General features: G+C 45.6%; 1 pseudogene across 1 annotated transcript; it reads left to right on the top strand.

The window, feature by feature from the left end:
- Positions 1–332: 332 nt before the first annotated feature.
- Positions 333–15801, top strand: LOC144675610 (Ig heavy chain C region-like; annotated as a pseudogene). The gene is made up of 7 exons (XR_013575114.1): positions 333–439; positions 568–890; positions 2094–2157; positions 12352–12657; positions 12874–13188; positions 13808–14119; positions 15364–15801. The product of XR_013575114.1 is annotated as an Ig heavy chain C region-like (transcript).
- Positions 15802–16110: the final 309 nt, after the last annotated feature.

Raw genomic sequence — 16110 nt, 5'->3', positions numbered from 1 at the left:
GTTCAGCCCCTTGTGAGGTAGTGTAGAAATAAATGGACTTAATTTACAATGGAATTATATTTTTATTAACAGATGCTCAACTGTAATTTCACCATTAGAACCACTGGAGACTTTACAATAAATCCATTCAGCCAAATATCCCGATACAGATAAAATGTCCACTTTTAACAATAGCCTATTGTAAATATCTGAGTCCATTCTGTTGGGGATGTGGAAGGTGGGGCGTGGATCCAGTCGCCGCCTCCACCAGCGAATCAACAGGCGGCGCCTGGAAACCCGCCCCCTTCTGCCGGGTATTTAAATGCCGCTCACTGGGGCCGGAATCCAACAGTCCGGGAGCTGGTTTGTTCACTGAGTTCTGGACAGAACCATTTTCCCCAAATGACCAGAAAGATGAGGTCGGCGATTTCTCTCAGTTTGTTGCTGACTTTCTTATCCCGTGAGTAGTTTTTATTGTCCAAGTCTCTCAATGTTACTGTCTCAGTGTTAGTCTCTCTCTGGAATGTTACAGAGTCAGGAATCAGTTCACCAGGATTAATCCTCTGGGTTTTTGATATATTTTTACAGGTGTCCAGTCGGAGGTTGTGTTGACTCAGCCAGAGGCAGAGACCGGGCGTCCCGGAGGCTCCCTGAAACTGACCTGTAAAACCAGCGGCTTCGATCTTGGCAGTACCTGGATGGGCTGGATCCGACAGGTTCCCGGACAGGGGCTGGAGTGGCTGGTTAGCTACTATACTTCATCCAGCAACTACTACGCCCCAGGAATTAAGGATCGATTTACTGCGTCCAAAGACACTTCAAGGAGCACCTTCTCCTTGGACATGACGAGACTGAAGACTGAAGACACCGCCATCTATTATTGTGCAAGAGACACAGCGAGAGGAACCAGGGCTGGACCCGAACAAGAACAGATCGAGAGGGACTCAACAACTTCCATCATAACCTGACGGTCAGTACTTGTTTTAAATGTAACATTAACTGTAATGATCAGGACCTGACAACAAGGCGCTCCTGACATAAGTAGCACAGCAAATTTAACAGTAAAACTAGCAAACCAGTCGATGTAATGAGCTGAGCTTTTGGTTGTGTTTATATTTACTGTTAACAGTTTCCGCAATTACAGACCTGGATATAATGTTCATTTTACTATATCTGTTACTTGGAGGGATTCTCTTTTCGTTCAATTTTGTAAACTGCTGCATGAATTCCACTTCTAGATCAGAAGTAAACGTCTATTTGAAGTGAACATTGAGAGGCAGCACTGAACAGAGAGTGGGTGCAGTTTTTGTGCGGGCGTATTTCACTGTGATACTACAGCAGTGGGTCACAGTGCTGTGCACAGCGACATCCTCATACAAAAACCTCATAGAAGGAATTTGTTCAAATTCGCGATCACTAACACAGCAGGAACGCCAAAGAAAATCATATTTAAATAAAATAATGGGTAGAGGTAATATTGGTTTGTGAAAAGATATAACAGTCTTCCGCTTTGTGAGTGTTTTCGGACACGCTAAATCTGCAAAGAGGTTTTGAAAGAATTCCAATCACATTGATAAGTATAATGACCAGTACAAGCTGAAATGTCTCACTGATTCACTTTTAGGCGTGTCGGAATCAGGTTTTTGAGAACGCAGTGAAATTAAATTTCTGTATTTACAGTGAACAGTCTGCCGCAGTATTTGACATGATGTGTCTCACTGTGATATACGGGATGGCACAGCAGTTACTGTCAATACAAAAACCCCTCAGCACTAATTGAGTCTGCCTGGGTCAGTGCTCGCTTTTAAAATCCTGCTATACTTACAGTGCAGTATTATTTATGCCCAGAACTGCCCAAAAAACGTGGTTTAAAATTGAAAAACTGTGATAATTATCCGTTCATCAGTTGGTGATTTCAAGAACATGTTCATGTGTTACTCTGAATTATAAAACATGAGGATCATTGATGAATAGCTAAAGATATCTACACACGCAAATATAATTTCGTGAAGATTCATCGTGATCTTACTTTGCCTCTGACTTATGAATATTTAAAATAATGGTGGATTTCTGTCTTTTTCGTGCAGGGACAGTTATTGTATGGCACAGCCCAGGGAATGTAACACTGTGACGCTATGGACTACTGGGGACAAGGGACCATGGTGACGGTGACTGCAGGTAAGAACCACACATTTATTTAGTAACTGCTTTATTTGAGTCTTTGCTTTTTTTGTCTATTTTAATAATTCATTCAGCCAATGAAACCTGAGTTTGGTGGATTCTGCATGCAGAAGTTTTTACAATGTTTCATGTGATCTGCTGAAATTGAGTTATATAATTCCGCTGTGCCTTGATAAAAAGTGCTACTGAGGGATTGAGACCCTGGTTGTTGTGATTTTGAGTTTATCTGCTTAGGATACTGTGTGGCCGGGGTACTTGAAATATCTAACGGTTGTAAAAACAGTTTGACGTTTCTGCAATGTTTAATCTCGGTGACATTTAATGGCTGCGGGTTTTACCATCCACTGCACAAGGGTTTAAATAGGTTTGAAATCAAACCCAATATTAACAAAATATGCTTAAGTTTCAATATTAATTTATTGAACATGTTCCGCCTACTCACAATGCTGTTGACATTATTCCATATTTCTGTTTAGTTTAATTATTCATTCATTTGGTGACAAGCGGTTGTCTGGATTCGATATTGAGATTTTCTTGCGATGTTTCATTGGACTCTGTTGGAAGTGTTTGTAGAATTGAGCTGCTTCTCCATGAAACGGGTTTCAGCCCCTCAGTGATGTGATTTTTGGTGTTTTTCTGCTGAGGAGATTGTGTGTCTGGGTGACTTTGAATTAGTAGAATTTATGAAACGGTTTGGCGGTTCTGCATTGTTTCTGCATTGTTTAAACTCGGTGACATTGAGCAGTTACACGTTTTGCGATTGAATCGAAGCAGCCTACGCGTTTGTATCTGCTTGAAGCGCGATTGTAAGCAGAAAACAAACAGGCTTCAGAAATGGCTAAAAAAGCATTTACAGATGTGTTAGAACATTTTGTCTTTATTTTAAATGATAATTGCAGAATAAACTAAACCATGGATTATGACACTCATTCAGAACATAATTCGTTACTGCAATCAGAAACTATACAATTACCAAGTTTTCAAATTGTAGAGTAAAATTAATACAGTTCAAACAATTATAATGTGGTAACATTTCTCCATATTGACGGAACAGCTTTCATGTTAACCTAATTGATCATTAATCGCCTTTCACAATTCTGCTGTGCTCTGCGCACAATTAACATGATCGGGAAAGTTATTAGGCTGGAAACATTTTGTGATTATGCATGAAAAAATTTCGGTAAGAATATACTGACTCTACAGAATTGTTCAGTTTCAAAAGAGATTTTGAATTACTTTTTTATGTCCCTGATAACTTTTGCATTGACTTAAAGAGGAGTTTGACATTGCAGTTTGGCAATATGTCTATCCGGTTATTACATTCTTTCTGTGCAGCCGTAACCACATTATTCCTTCAATGTCATTGGGATTTGGATAGCGAGATAATTGTCACTAATCTAATTTTAAACAGTTTACTGGGGGTTGTAATTCTCTGGCAGTAAAGGAATTGTTCTTACATTTTTTTTGAACTGGAGGAAGGTGCAGACTGCATATAAATAGAGATTGACAAGTAAAAGCTTGAAATTCGAACAGGTTAATTTAATTGCAAACATTAGTATTAGTTTTGAACTTAATAACAACATCCTGTCTCCCATAGCTGTGCTGTACACAGAATAGAATTATAGGAAAAGAACAGATTATATCTGCGGCTCATGCTTAATTCTTATTAAATATTAAATTGAAGAAAAAATCTGGAATCAATTTGCCGGTTATTTTTCAGTGGTGCAGATGATCTGAATGAATTATTCTCATCAAATTGTATACTGATCAATTTGGATCTTCTTTCAGTGAACAATATATTTAACAATTAAATAATATGGATTGTTATCGAGGAAGCACTTTCATTGATAATAAATAACTGCCAGGAACATTTGTTTACATTTCGCTCGGAGTTAAGGCAAGTTTGATTCAGCAAACAGATGATATTACACCTCAACGACAGTTAATGCGATGTGACCCCGGCCAGATTTGAAAGTGTTTCAAATATTCAACTCATAAATTCGTCGTGTGAATTACTCGATGAGAATAGATGGAATTTATGATTTCTCAATCCGTTTAGAAACGCATAGTTTACAATTTTGTCCATTAAAACAAAGCAGGAGAAGTAAAAATAAAATAGTAAATATTGATCAGATTTAAGTAAAATTGATATACTTGCCTGAATATTTCCATCTCGTAATTTGAAGTTTATTGTTCAACATTGTTTCAGTGTCAGGTTGATTTAAATAAACCCCAATTATTTCACAAAGTACCAGGGAGAAACAAATTTTCAATTATTGAAAACTATTTTTATTATGAAGTAGAAATCAGCTAACAAGAAAATGAATTGACAATAACAAGATAATTAACTTACAATATAATATCAGTGATAATTAATTCAACATAAATGAACTCCAACAATTAAATAGTATACTGGACATTATAGTGATGCAAAATCTCAAAGGGTGGAGAGAATTTTGAATTGTATCCAAAATGAATTGAGAAAAGAATACTTCTCTTACTCAGCTGTGCTCAGCTCGATAAGGTGTTTCGCCTCGATGTTTTTATTGGTTATATTTATACCTAAAATCAAATCAAATCAGTGGGTAATGGGTTTTCAATGTGAATGTTTCCTGATTTGTTTAATTCTTACCCTGTCATTGAGTCTTTATTACGGACAACCAATTATCCTGAATCTGTAGTATTTGCTGTGCTCATTTTCAGGGTAACTTAAATCGTACATTGTTTGGAGATTTGAGTCAGACGGAGAATTAGATGGACTTCAATGGGAGTTTTGAAATGAAAATCATTTTTCATTTCAAAGAAGTCATAGAATAATTGTTACAAATTGACCATTGATCAATTAGAATCAAACAGCTTGAATGAAATGGACAGATTGAACAGATCTATCTGCTGGGAATTCGATTGTTGCACCATTTGTGTCTGTAATTGTTTTTAACAATATTTCTGTATAAATTTTAATGAATTAATTATGTTTAAGCATTTTGAGTATCAGAAAATCATTGAACGTGAGTGACCTGAACTTGAGCACAATTTCAGAACAAACAGAATCAGGGAGTAACAGTGAGGCTCCAGAGAGCAGCGCCTGTTCTGATCTGATCAGTTGCTGCCAGTTATTTAAACGATTGAAATGGACAATGACCAGGCTCCCGCTCCAAACAACCAGTCGCGGGGGATTTGGGGCAAAGGAGCCGCCATCAAAAACTGAGTCATTGGATTGCGGCCTGTAAGGGGAGGAATGAATGACAGAAATGAAAGCATGAGAGGACATTTGGCCCTTCGATCCTGCCCTCCATTCAGTAAGATCATGACTGATCTACCTCGACTCACTCAGTCTCTTTACCACACACCATCACTCGCTCACTCTCTCTGTCATGCAGGCTGTTTCTCACACACCTGCACACACTCACTAACACGCACTCTCTCTGATAGACACAAACTCTCTCTGTCACACACACACAGACACACGCACACACTCTCTCTTTCTCTCTCTCACATTCTCCCTCTCACACACAAACTCTCTTTAACACGCACACACCCTGCCTCTCACACATTGCCTCACTCTTTCACACACAATCTCACACAGATACTCACATTCTCTCAGACACATACACTCTCTCAACTGCACACACACTCACACACGTGCACACTATCTCTCACATACACATGCACTCTTTCTCACACATGCACTCTCACACACTCATTCTCTCTCTCACACACACGCACAAGCACAATCCCTCTCTTTTACGTACACCCACTCTTTCTCTCGAATACATGCACCCTCTCTCCCACACACATTCACACTCTCACACATGCACACACTCTCCATTCTCTCTCTCTCACTCACACAGACACATAATACTCTCTGACAAACACTTTCATTCTCTCTCACGCACACACAGAAACAGAAACACATTCTCTCTCTCTCACACACACTGTATTTCTCACACATGCACTCTCTCTCACTCTCTCTCTCTCACACACACACCGCACTCTCTCACACACACACACTCTCTCTCTGACACACACACTGGCTCTCTCTCACACACTCTCTCACACTTTTCTACATATCATTCACACCCCTACACTCTCTCTCTCTCACAGACACGGTTGCTCTCTCCCTCTCACAAACACAGTAGCTCTCTCTCACACACATTTCTCTGTCAGACACTCTCACACTTATACTCCCTATGACACACACATAAAAACACACTCTCCCTCTCTCACACACACTCTCTCTCTCATTCTCTCTCTCTCACACACACACACTCTTTCTCTCCCACACACACATTCTCTATCTCACATACTCTCACACATATACACCCTATCTCACTCACACACACACACACACACACACACACACTGTCTGTCTCTTTCTCTCTCTCTCTCAAAAACACATACACTTGCACTCTCTCTCTCTTTCTCACGCACACACACACATTCTCACACACAGAAGTGGGCTGAAAATACTAACTGTAGAATGAAAATCCGTGAAGCTGCATGCATGTTCATCATTCTATTTCTGATGTCTTTTTGTGTAAAATGAAATTACACGGGTGACATCACTATATATGTGGAGAATTTCCAAGTGATGAACCAAACACAAAGAAACAAGGAAAGGGGAGGGATGTGGCGGAGACCACGGCCGCCTGGATCCCCAATACTGGTGCACACTTGGTGCAAGATGCCTGCACGGCCCATCCTGGTTTTGCTGTAACCGTCCCCTCCAGCCCCCTCAGTCTGCCTATTCGCGCACTGACACGGGTTTCTTAAAGAAAGGCATCGGCATTAAAGCAGCTGGCCAGCGATCTACACTGCTGCCTGACTTTACGCAGCCTGATCAATATGGAGAATCAGGACAGGATCGATGGAGAGGAAGAGGAGGAGGTGGAGGTGGTGGAGCCGAATGGAGGAGCCCCCAGCTCGGCTGTGGACAACAGGCAATGGAAAGCTGAGCCGGAGTGGAAAATCATCCAGAGAAACATCGCCTTGATGAGCCTGCAACACCTGGGAACCCTCACTACCCACAATCACTCACCCTCACTCACTCACTCACCCTCACTCACTCACTCACTCGCCCTCACTCAATCTCACTCCCTCCCTCACCCACCCTCCCTCACCTGCCCGCCCTCACCCACCCACCCTCACCCGCCCTCACTCACCCACCCTCGCTCACCCAACCTCACTCACTCGTCCTCACTCTCTCACCCTCACTCACTCATCCTCACTCACTCACCCTCACTCCTTGCTCACCCACCCTCGCTCACCCACCCTCGCTCACCCACCCTCGCTCACCCACCCTCGCTCACCCACCCTCGCTCACCCACCCTCGCTCACTCACCCTCACTCACTCACCTTCACTCACTCACCCTCACCTTCCCTCACTCACCCTCGCTCACTCACCCTCACTCACACCCCCACTCACTCACCCTCATTCACTCACCATCAATTACTCACTCACCCTCACTCACTCACCCTCACTCGCTCACTCTCACTCACTCACTCGCTCTCACTCACCCTTACCCACCCAGCCTCATTCAAACTCACTCACCCACCCACACTCACTGACCCTCACTCACCCACCCTCACTCACCCTCACTCGGGGGTACTCAGTCACCCTCATTTACTCACCACCAATTACACACTTACTCACTCACCCTCACTCACTCACCCTCACTCACTCACCCTCACTCACTCACCCCCTCACTCGCACATCCTTACTCATCCACCCTCACTGATCCTCAAACTCACTCACCCACCCATCCTCACTCATCTACCTTCACTCACACTAAATAACTCATCCACCCACCCTCACACATCCACTCACCGTCACTCACATACCCACCCTCACATACCCACCAACCCTCACTCACACTCTCATCTACCCTCATTCAATCACCCACCCTCACTCACTCATCCATCCTCACTCACCCACATTCAGACACCCGCCCACGCTCACTCACCACCCACCCTCATTCACTACTTCACTCACCCACACACCCTCATTCACTCAGCCACCCACCCTCACTCTGTCACTCAGCCACCCTCACTTTGTCAATCATGCACACGCTCACTCACTCGATCACTTTTCCTAAATCGGTGTGTGGGAGGGCGGCAGTTGCGGGGAAGAGAGACCTGGAAGCGATGCCTGAGGCCTAGCAGTGCCGGAAAGTGGAGCAAGGCCGAATGGAGTGATGAGCGTCGGTGGAAGCGGAGAGAGTCTGGGGGAAAGGGCAAGGAGGCGGGGGAAAGGTCAGGGAGCCTGGGGTTTGGGGGGGAAGGGCATAGAAATGGGACAAAGGTCAGCGAGCAGCGGGAAAGGTCAGCGAGCTGGGGAACGGGCAGAGAGCCAGGGGAAAAGATCAGAGGGCCGGGCGAAAGCGCAGCCACCCGTGGAGTAAGAACAGAGAGCTGGGGGAGAAAGGGCAGAGAGGCGGGAGGGGGAAAGGGCAGAGAGGCGGGAGGGGGAAAGGGCAGAGAGGCGGGAGGGAGAAAGGGCAGAGAGGCGGGAGGGGGAAAGGGCAGAGAGGCGGGAGGGGGAAAGGGCAGAGAGGCGGGAGGGGGGAAAGGGCAGAGAGGCGGGAGGGGGGAAAGGGCAGAGAGGCGGGAGGGGGGAAAGGGCAGAGAGGCGGGAGGGGGGAAAGGGCAGAGAGGCGGGAGGGGGGAAAGGGCAGAGAGGCGGGAGGGGGGAAAGGGCAGAGAGGCGGGAGGGGGGAAAGGGCAGAGAGGCGGGAGGGGGGAAAGGGCAGAGAGGCGGGAGGGGGAAAGGGCAGAGAGGCGGGAGGGGGAAAGGGCAGAGAGGCGGGAGGGGGAAAGGGCAGAGAGGCGGGAGGGGGAAAGGGCAGAGAGGCGGGAGGGGGAAAGGGCAGAGAGGCGGGAGGGGGAAAGGGCAGAGAGGCGGGAGGGGGAAAGGGCAGAGAGGCGGGAGAGGGAAAAAGGCAGCAAGACGGGGTGGGGGAAGGGCTCAGAAGCGGGGGGGAAGGGCAGAGAGGCGGGGGGTACAGAGCAGAGAAGCGGAGTATGGGACGGGTAGAGAGGCGTGGGGGGGAAGGGCAGAGAGCTGGGGGAAAGTTTAGCGAGCCGATGTAAAAGTCAGAGAGCCATTGCAATAGGTCAGAGAGCCATGGAGTAAGTGCAGAGAGCTGGGGTAGAAAGGGCAGTGAGGCGGGAGGGGGAAAGGGCAGAGAGGCGGGAGGGGGAAAGGGCAGAGAGGCGTGGGGGGGGAGAGGGCAGAGAGGGTGGAGAGGGAAAGGGCAGGGGGGCGGGAGGGGTAAAGGGCAGAGAGGCGGGAGGGGTAAAGGGCAGAGAGGCGGGAGGGGGAAAGGGCAGAGAGGCGTGGGGGGGGAGAGGGCAGAGAGGCGGGATAGGGAAAAGGGAAGAGAGGATGGAGAGGGAAAGGGCAGGGGGGGCGGGAGGGGTAAAGGGCAGGGGGGCGGGAGGGGTAAAGGGCAGAGAGGCGGGAGGGGGAAAGGGCAGAGAGGCGGGGGGAAGGGCAGAGAGGCGGGGGCCAGGAGGGCAGAGAGGCGGGAGGGGGAAAGGGCAGAGAGGCGGGAGGGGGAAAGAGCAGACAGGCGGGGGGAAGGGCAGAGAGGCGGGCTATAGCGGGGAGGGCCGGGCTAAAGCAGTTGTGAGCCGAGGCCCCAGGCGCCCTGGGCCCCACTTTCTCTATCTCTCTCTCTCTTCCTCATTGCCTCTCCCCTCCTGAAATCCTTTCCATTCCCGGGGAAAGGCACTCAGTGCCTGGGATAGAAGGGAGACAATGTCTCTGTGCGCTTCCCCCACGGCTCCCTGCGCCTTTCTCCAGCGAGTGTTCGCTGCCCCTCCAATCACAATCTATTTGTCTCCCACTTTTACTGCTGATAGGCCCACTAGTCAGCCTATCAGCAGTTAACGGGGTAGAAGACCCGCCCGTGATTGGAGGAGCAGCTCCTTGCGGGTATCTTCAACTCCACTTACCCGCCTTACCAGCATTTAGAACAACGGCTCCGGGGGCCAGAAAGAGGGGCTTCGGGGTCCACAATCCAGCCACGGGACACGGATTGGACAAACCTGTCATAAAGGAAAATAAGGAAATGGGCAGAGAAGTTGGACAAATATTTTGGCTTTAACAAAGTGGTTACTAAAATAGAAGAGGCATTTGTTCTACTTTTCCAAACTTCCATAGATTCTGGAAAGTCCCGTCAGATTGGAAAATAGAGAATGAGGCTTTTATATTAAATAAAGGAGGGAAAGGGAAAGCAAGAGACTATAGGCCACTTAGCTTAACATCTGTCAGAGCGAAAATGCTGGAATCTATTATTAAGGAGCCTCTCACGGGTCACTTAGAAAATTCAAATGCAATTATGTAGATCCATCATGGTTTTGTGAAAGGGAAATCGTGTTTGTCTGATCTATTTGAGGCCCTTCAAGGAAGTAACAAGGAACATGAATAAAGGAGAACCAGTGGGAGTGCTGTATTTGGGCTTCTAGATGGCATTTGACAAAGTGGCACATCAAAGGTTACTACACAAAATAATGGTGTCGGCAGTAACATTTCAGCATGGGTGGAAGTTTAGTTAGCTAACAGGAAACAGAGAGTCGGGATAAATTGGTTATTTTAGGTTGGCAAGATGTGACAAGTGGAGTGCCACAGGGATCAATGCTGCGGCCTCAACTATTTACAATTTATATCAATGACTTGAATGAAAGGACTGAATGAATTTGCTAACTTTGCTGATGACACAAAGATAGATAGGAAAGTAAGTGGTGAAGAGGGGATTAAGGCCCAGCAAAGGGATATAGATAGGTTAAGTGAGTAGGCAGAAAAATGACAGATGCCGTATAATGTGGAAGATATAAACCTGTCCACTTTGGCAGGAAGAATAGAAAAGCAGCATATTATTGAAAGGGGGAGAGATTGCTGAACCCTGAGGTACAGAGGGATGTGGATCCCTTGGTGCATGAATCATAAAAAAATACAATACAGGAACAGCAAGTGATGAGGAAGGCAAAGGGATTGTTGTCATTTATTACAAGGGAATAGAATATAAAAGTAAAGATGTTTTGCTACAGTTTAACAGGGCGTCGATGAGGCCTCGTCTGAATTACTGTGTCCAGATTTGGTCTCTTTTCAGAAAGGATATAAAAGCATTAGAAGCTGTTCGGAGAATGTTCATTTAAATGATACTGGGAGGTGTTGTCTGTTATCTTATGAGGGAATTTGGATTGGCTGGGCCTGTATCCATTGGAGTTTAGATGAATGAGAGCTGATTTTATTGAAACGTATAAGATCCTGAGGGAAATTGACAGGGTGGTTGCTGAAAGGATGTTTCCCCTTGTGAGAGAGACTAACGATAGGGAACACGGTTTAAAAATAAGAGGTCTCCCATTTCAGACGGAAATGGGGGGATTTTATTTTTCTCTCAAGGGGTCGTGAAACTTTGGAACTCTCTTCCCCAGAGCGCGATGGAGGAGGAGTCATTAATATTTCAAGGCAGAGTTAGAGATTCTTCATTGACAAGGGAGTCAAAGGTTAGCAGAGAGTAGGCGGGAATGTGAAGTTAACGCCACAATCAATCAGCTATGATCGGAGTGAATGGTGGAGGAGGCTCCAGAGGCAGAATGGCCTACTCCCGCTACTAATCCGCGTGTTCACATGTACATACGATTGGAAAATGTCGTAATTACTGTAACTGGTATTCAGTTTAGAGTTCTATGGTCATTATATAGGTACCATTACAAAGGTACTTTCGAAGGGTCGTTGCTATTCTCTGTTTTGGGGGGACGTGGAGAGGGGAGGGGGCATCAGCCAATTTGAACAGAGCCAATTTCCAAACTTCAATGATATGAATGACGAGACAATTTCTCTATCACCAAGTGCTGTTGATTGAGAAATAAATGGTGGCGAAATAATGGGGGAAATCCTCTGCTCTTCCATTTTAATCCACTTAAAGGTACGTCATTCAGATGACATCAAAATGTTCTATTTTAGTCATGGGATAGAGGCGGAAAAAGAGGTGTGGGTTTCTAAAGAGGGAACCGACAGATGAGGATCACCAAACGATGGAAATAATAAATGATCAAATGTGGATGTGGGTTTTAGTTGGAATAAGTAGGATATGTTTAGAGTTATAGTCAAATTTTGAGTTGTTTGGTTACTTAATGATCACAAATCACAGAGTCTAACTTTTTCAATCGGCCATTCTTTCCCAGCGACACCGTCTCCGCCCACTCTCTACAGCCTGGTCTCCTCCTGTCAGCAACACAACCCCGACGGCTCCATCACCTACGGCTGTTTGGCGATGGACTATTCCCCAGAAATCACCAGCCTGACCTGGAAGAAAGATGGGCAGCCGATCACCACTGGATTTAAGACTTACCCGTCAGTGAGAAACCAGAAGGGAACCTTCACCCTGAGCAGCCAGATAATCATCACCGAGTCAGAGGGGGATTGCAGTAATATCAAGTGTGAGGTTCAATACAGCGGCTCAACCAAGAGCATTGGAATGCAATGTAAGTGTTGGGGAACCTGTGAGAAACAGAAAGGCTGTAATTGACCTGTATAGGACCTTGGTTATAGGGTTATAATACATTTATAGTGCTCTGCATAGTTTTGATTCCTGGAAATTCCAGGTTAGTGTCCATTGACCGCAAAGAGCCTGTTAAAATATAAGAACTCATTGTATCTGTTATCAATTTCTTCTGCAAGAAATGGCTAACCTGTGTTTTTTGAAGGCCCTCCTTCTGGCTTACTTCCAACTGTTCTCCTCACCGTGAGTTCCCGGGAAGAAATCACAACCAACAAATTTGCCATCGCCGTCTGTTCAATCGTCGATTTCCGTCCAAAGTCAATGACCGTGAAGTGGCTGAAGAATGGACAACCCATGGATTCAGGAATTGTCACCTCTCCCGCCTTTGAAGTGAAGGGGACCTTCTCGGCGACCAGTCGGCTGAATGTCTCCGCTGGGGAATGGTTCAGCGACGCGGTCTATACCTGTCAGGTCACTCATCAAGGGGTCACCCAAAGTCGAAACGCCACCAAGTGTGAGGGTAAGAAATACAAACCGAGGAAGCAATAGATCATTCTGCTCTCCGATGTTAATCAAATCAGGAATTTATTGGAGTTAGTAGACGGAACAACTTCTAATTTACTATCATGTAGTTATTGTTTAATTCCGATGTAAGGGCTGCATTCGGATTGTTCACCATTCAGGATTTTATCACGTCACGTCGCTACATTGACGTCACAGAGTGAGTGGGGTGGACTTGACATTAGCTTTACCCTGAGTCAGCTGATCATATTTGGAGAGGCAGAAGGTGTCTGGAACCCTTCACTGGTAACAGCTTCGGGTTAGAGTGTTGGAAAGTGCATCCACCCTATTTATAAAACGGCTTTCAGTACTGCATTCCAGGGCCCAGGAATGGTATATTTGTATTGGGACTGGGGCAACGCAGATTCATGAGAATGTTACCGGGGCTGAACGACTTAAATTATGAGAACAATTTACACAGACCAAGCTGGTTTTCCTTTGTGTAAAGAAAATTAAAGACGATATTTAGAGGTTGATATGTGCAAGGTGATTTATTCTCCTTCAGGGAGTGAAGGCTGAATACTGCTGTCCTGATTCTGAATGTGAAACTTTGGTTGATTTTCATTTCTGTCTCACAGGTGATCACGACTGCCGCAATGATCCCACAATTACTCTACTGCCACCGCCAATAGAACAGGTCTTACTGGAGGCGACCGTGACATTAACCTGCATCGTTTCTAATGCTCCTTATGGAGTCCTTGTGTCCTGGACACAAGAGAAGAAGCCTTTGAAATCAGAGATCGCCGTCCAACCGGGAGCGGATCATGACAGCGTGGTCAGCAACGTAAACATCTCGACACAAGCCTGGCTGAGTGGGGCTGAGTTCTACTGCGTGGTGAGCCATCAGGATCTGCCGACTCCTTTAAGAAGTTCCATCCACAAGGAACAAGGTGAGCGGTGAGATTGAAGCAATAAGTGAGCCATTGTGTCTATTTCCAGGCTAAGTGCTAGGGTCAACATTTAGAATCCAGTGTATTAATGGTCTCATCTGATTGGCAATTTCACTAATTAAACGTTCTGGGCCTGTAGACTTTAAGGGGAAAATTGATAAGTAAATGTAGGAACAATGAATTGAAGGCTGTGCTATTGGATTTAGATGAAGTCAGGTGGGAGGAGCTTGGTGTGGAGCTTAAACACCAGCACAGACCAGGTGGACCGAATGACCTGTTTCTGTGCTGTAAACTTTAAGCAGCTTTCCAATCCAACTCCTTAAGTTCTCAGATAAAAGGATTGTATCTGTAAGATGTTGGATTCGGGGGCCAAAATCCCGAAAGGGACAGTCAGCTGGTCATCAGGAAATTTAAGATTTTTTAAAAGTTTATTAAGAAACAACAGTTTAGGCCGATGCAGGAATTCATTGGACCGGAAAAGTATACGACGGGTGACAGCTGACAGCAGTTTACTGGTCCCAGGCGGCGGACAAATGGTTGGCACAAAGTGAATTGATCTCACCTTCCTGCTCCTCCTTGGCCGTTTTGAGGAAGGCAGCTGCCACCGGGCACTGCAGCCTCACCACGGCACCTCACCAGCATATGACCCCACCAGGACCTAGGCCCTTTGCCTGAGCACTTGTTAATATAACCTTTCTCTGGGGGCTATTAACTTATCCAGTGTCAATTACCAATGCAAACTCTTCTCACCAAAGGTTACAGGATATATACCCAAACTGCCAGGGTGGCTACCACATCCCCAACATCCTGTTCGCCCCCCTGCTCGAGGTCAGATTTTAAGTTTACATCATGCTGATGCTCACATCCTGGTCCTTTCTAAACATTTGCATAGATGAGGGGGTGCACAAGACTACAGCCTCCCAACTCAGGAGTGTCAACATGGCAGCCTGAACTGAGACTGTTAAGAGGTCAAAGTGTTTAGAAATCCTGTTTCCAGAGAGAATCCATACTATTTAGCAACTCTTTAAAGGTTCATTATTATCCAGAAAATAGCAGCTTTTGAAGACCTCAATTTCTTAGACATCCAACCCTGCTCCGAGCTGGAAAACCAGATAGATCCCAAAATGGAAAATGGAAACTTTTAAGATTCAATACAAATCGCATTTCTCTCACATCTAAGCAGCGTTTTTTTTTTGGCTCTGAAATTGTCCAGTTTATTAACAGTTATTGTAATTTTTATGCAGGTTTTCTGCGAGAACCGTCCGTGTCTGTCCTGCTGCCCTCGGCAGAAGATGTCTCCGCTCAGAGATTCGTCTCCCTCAGCTGCTTAGTGAGAGGTTTCTCCCCACGAGAGATTTTCGTCAAGTGGACCGTCAATGACAAGCCAGTGAATCCCGGGAACTACAAGAACACCGGGGTGGTGGCGGAGAACGGCAATAGCTCCTTCTTCATGTACAGCCTGTTATCCATTGCAGCGGAGGAGTGGGCCAGCGGCGCTTCTTACTCCTGTGTGGTGGGACATGAAGCGATCCCCTTGAAGATCATCAACAGAACGGTTGATAAATCCAGCGGTAAACCGAGTTTTGTGAATATTTCCCTTGCACTGATGGACACCGTTAATTCATGTCAATGAGAATCTCTCGGTTACATTTCAAACTTCAATAAAAAAAATAATAAAGTCATTTTCTCCAATCGTGATTTAAATGCACAGTCGCTTAATTAATTTTGTTTTCCACTTTTGCTAATGTTAGAGCTGTTTAGTTAAAATCGGATATTTCCAGGGCTCAGAACCAAGTCTTGTACACCCAGTGCTCCCAGCTCAGATGCATCCTGGGTTAGAGACAGAGTAAAGCTCATTCATAACGGGATTCTGCAAAATAACATCACCAACTCTCCTCCCACTGAGGAGAAATCTGACAATTTCCCATTTCCGGCAAACAAACTCAGCGCATTTAGATCTCAGTGTTGCTGCTTCTCTTATTGTCCAATCC

Source organism: Cetorhinus maximus, unplaced genomic scaffold, assembly GCF_964194155.1.
Source record: "Cetorhinus maximus unplaced genomic scaffold, sCetMax3.hap1.1 HAP1_SCAFFOLD_1045, whole genome shotgun sequence".
NCBI lineage: Eukaryota > Metazoa > Chordata > Chondrichthyes > Lamniformes > Cetorhinidae > Cetorhinus > Cetorhinus maximus.
The sequence above is the reverse complement of the archived record's forward strand: the minus strand, read 5'-3'. Positions and strand labels throughout refer to the sequence as shown.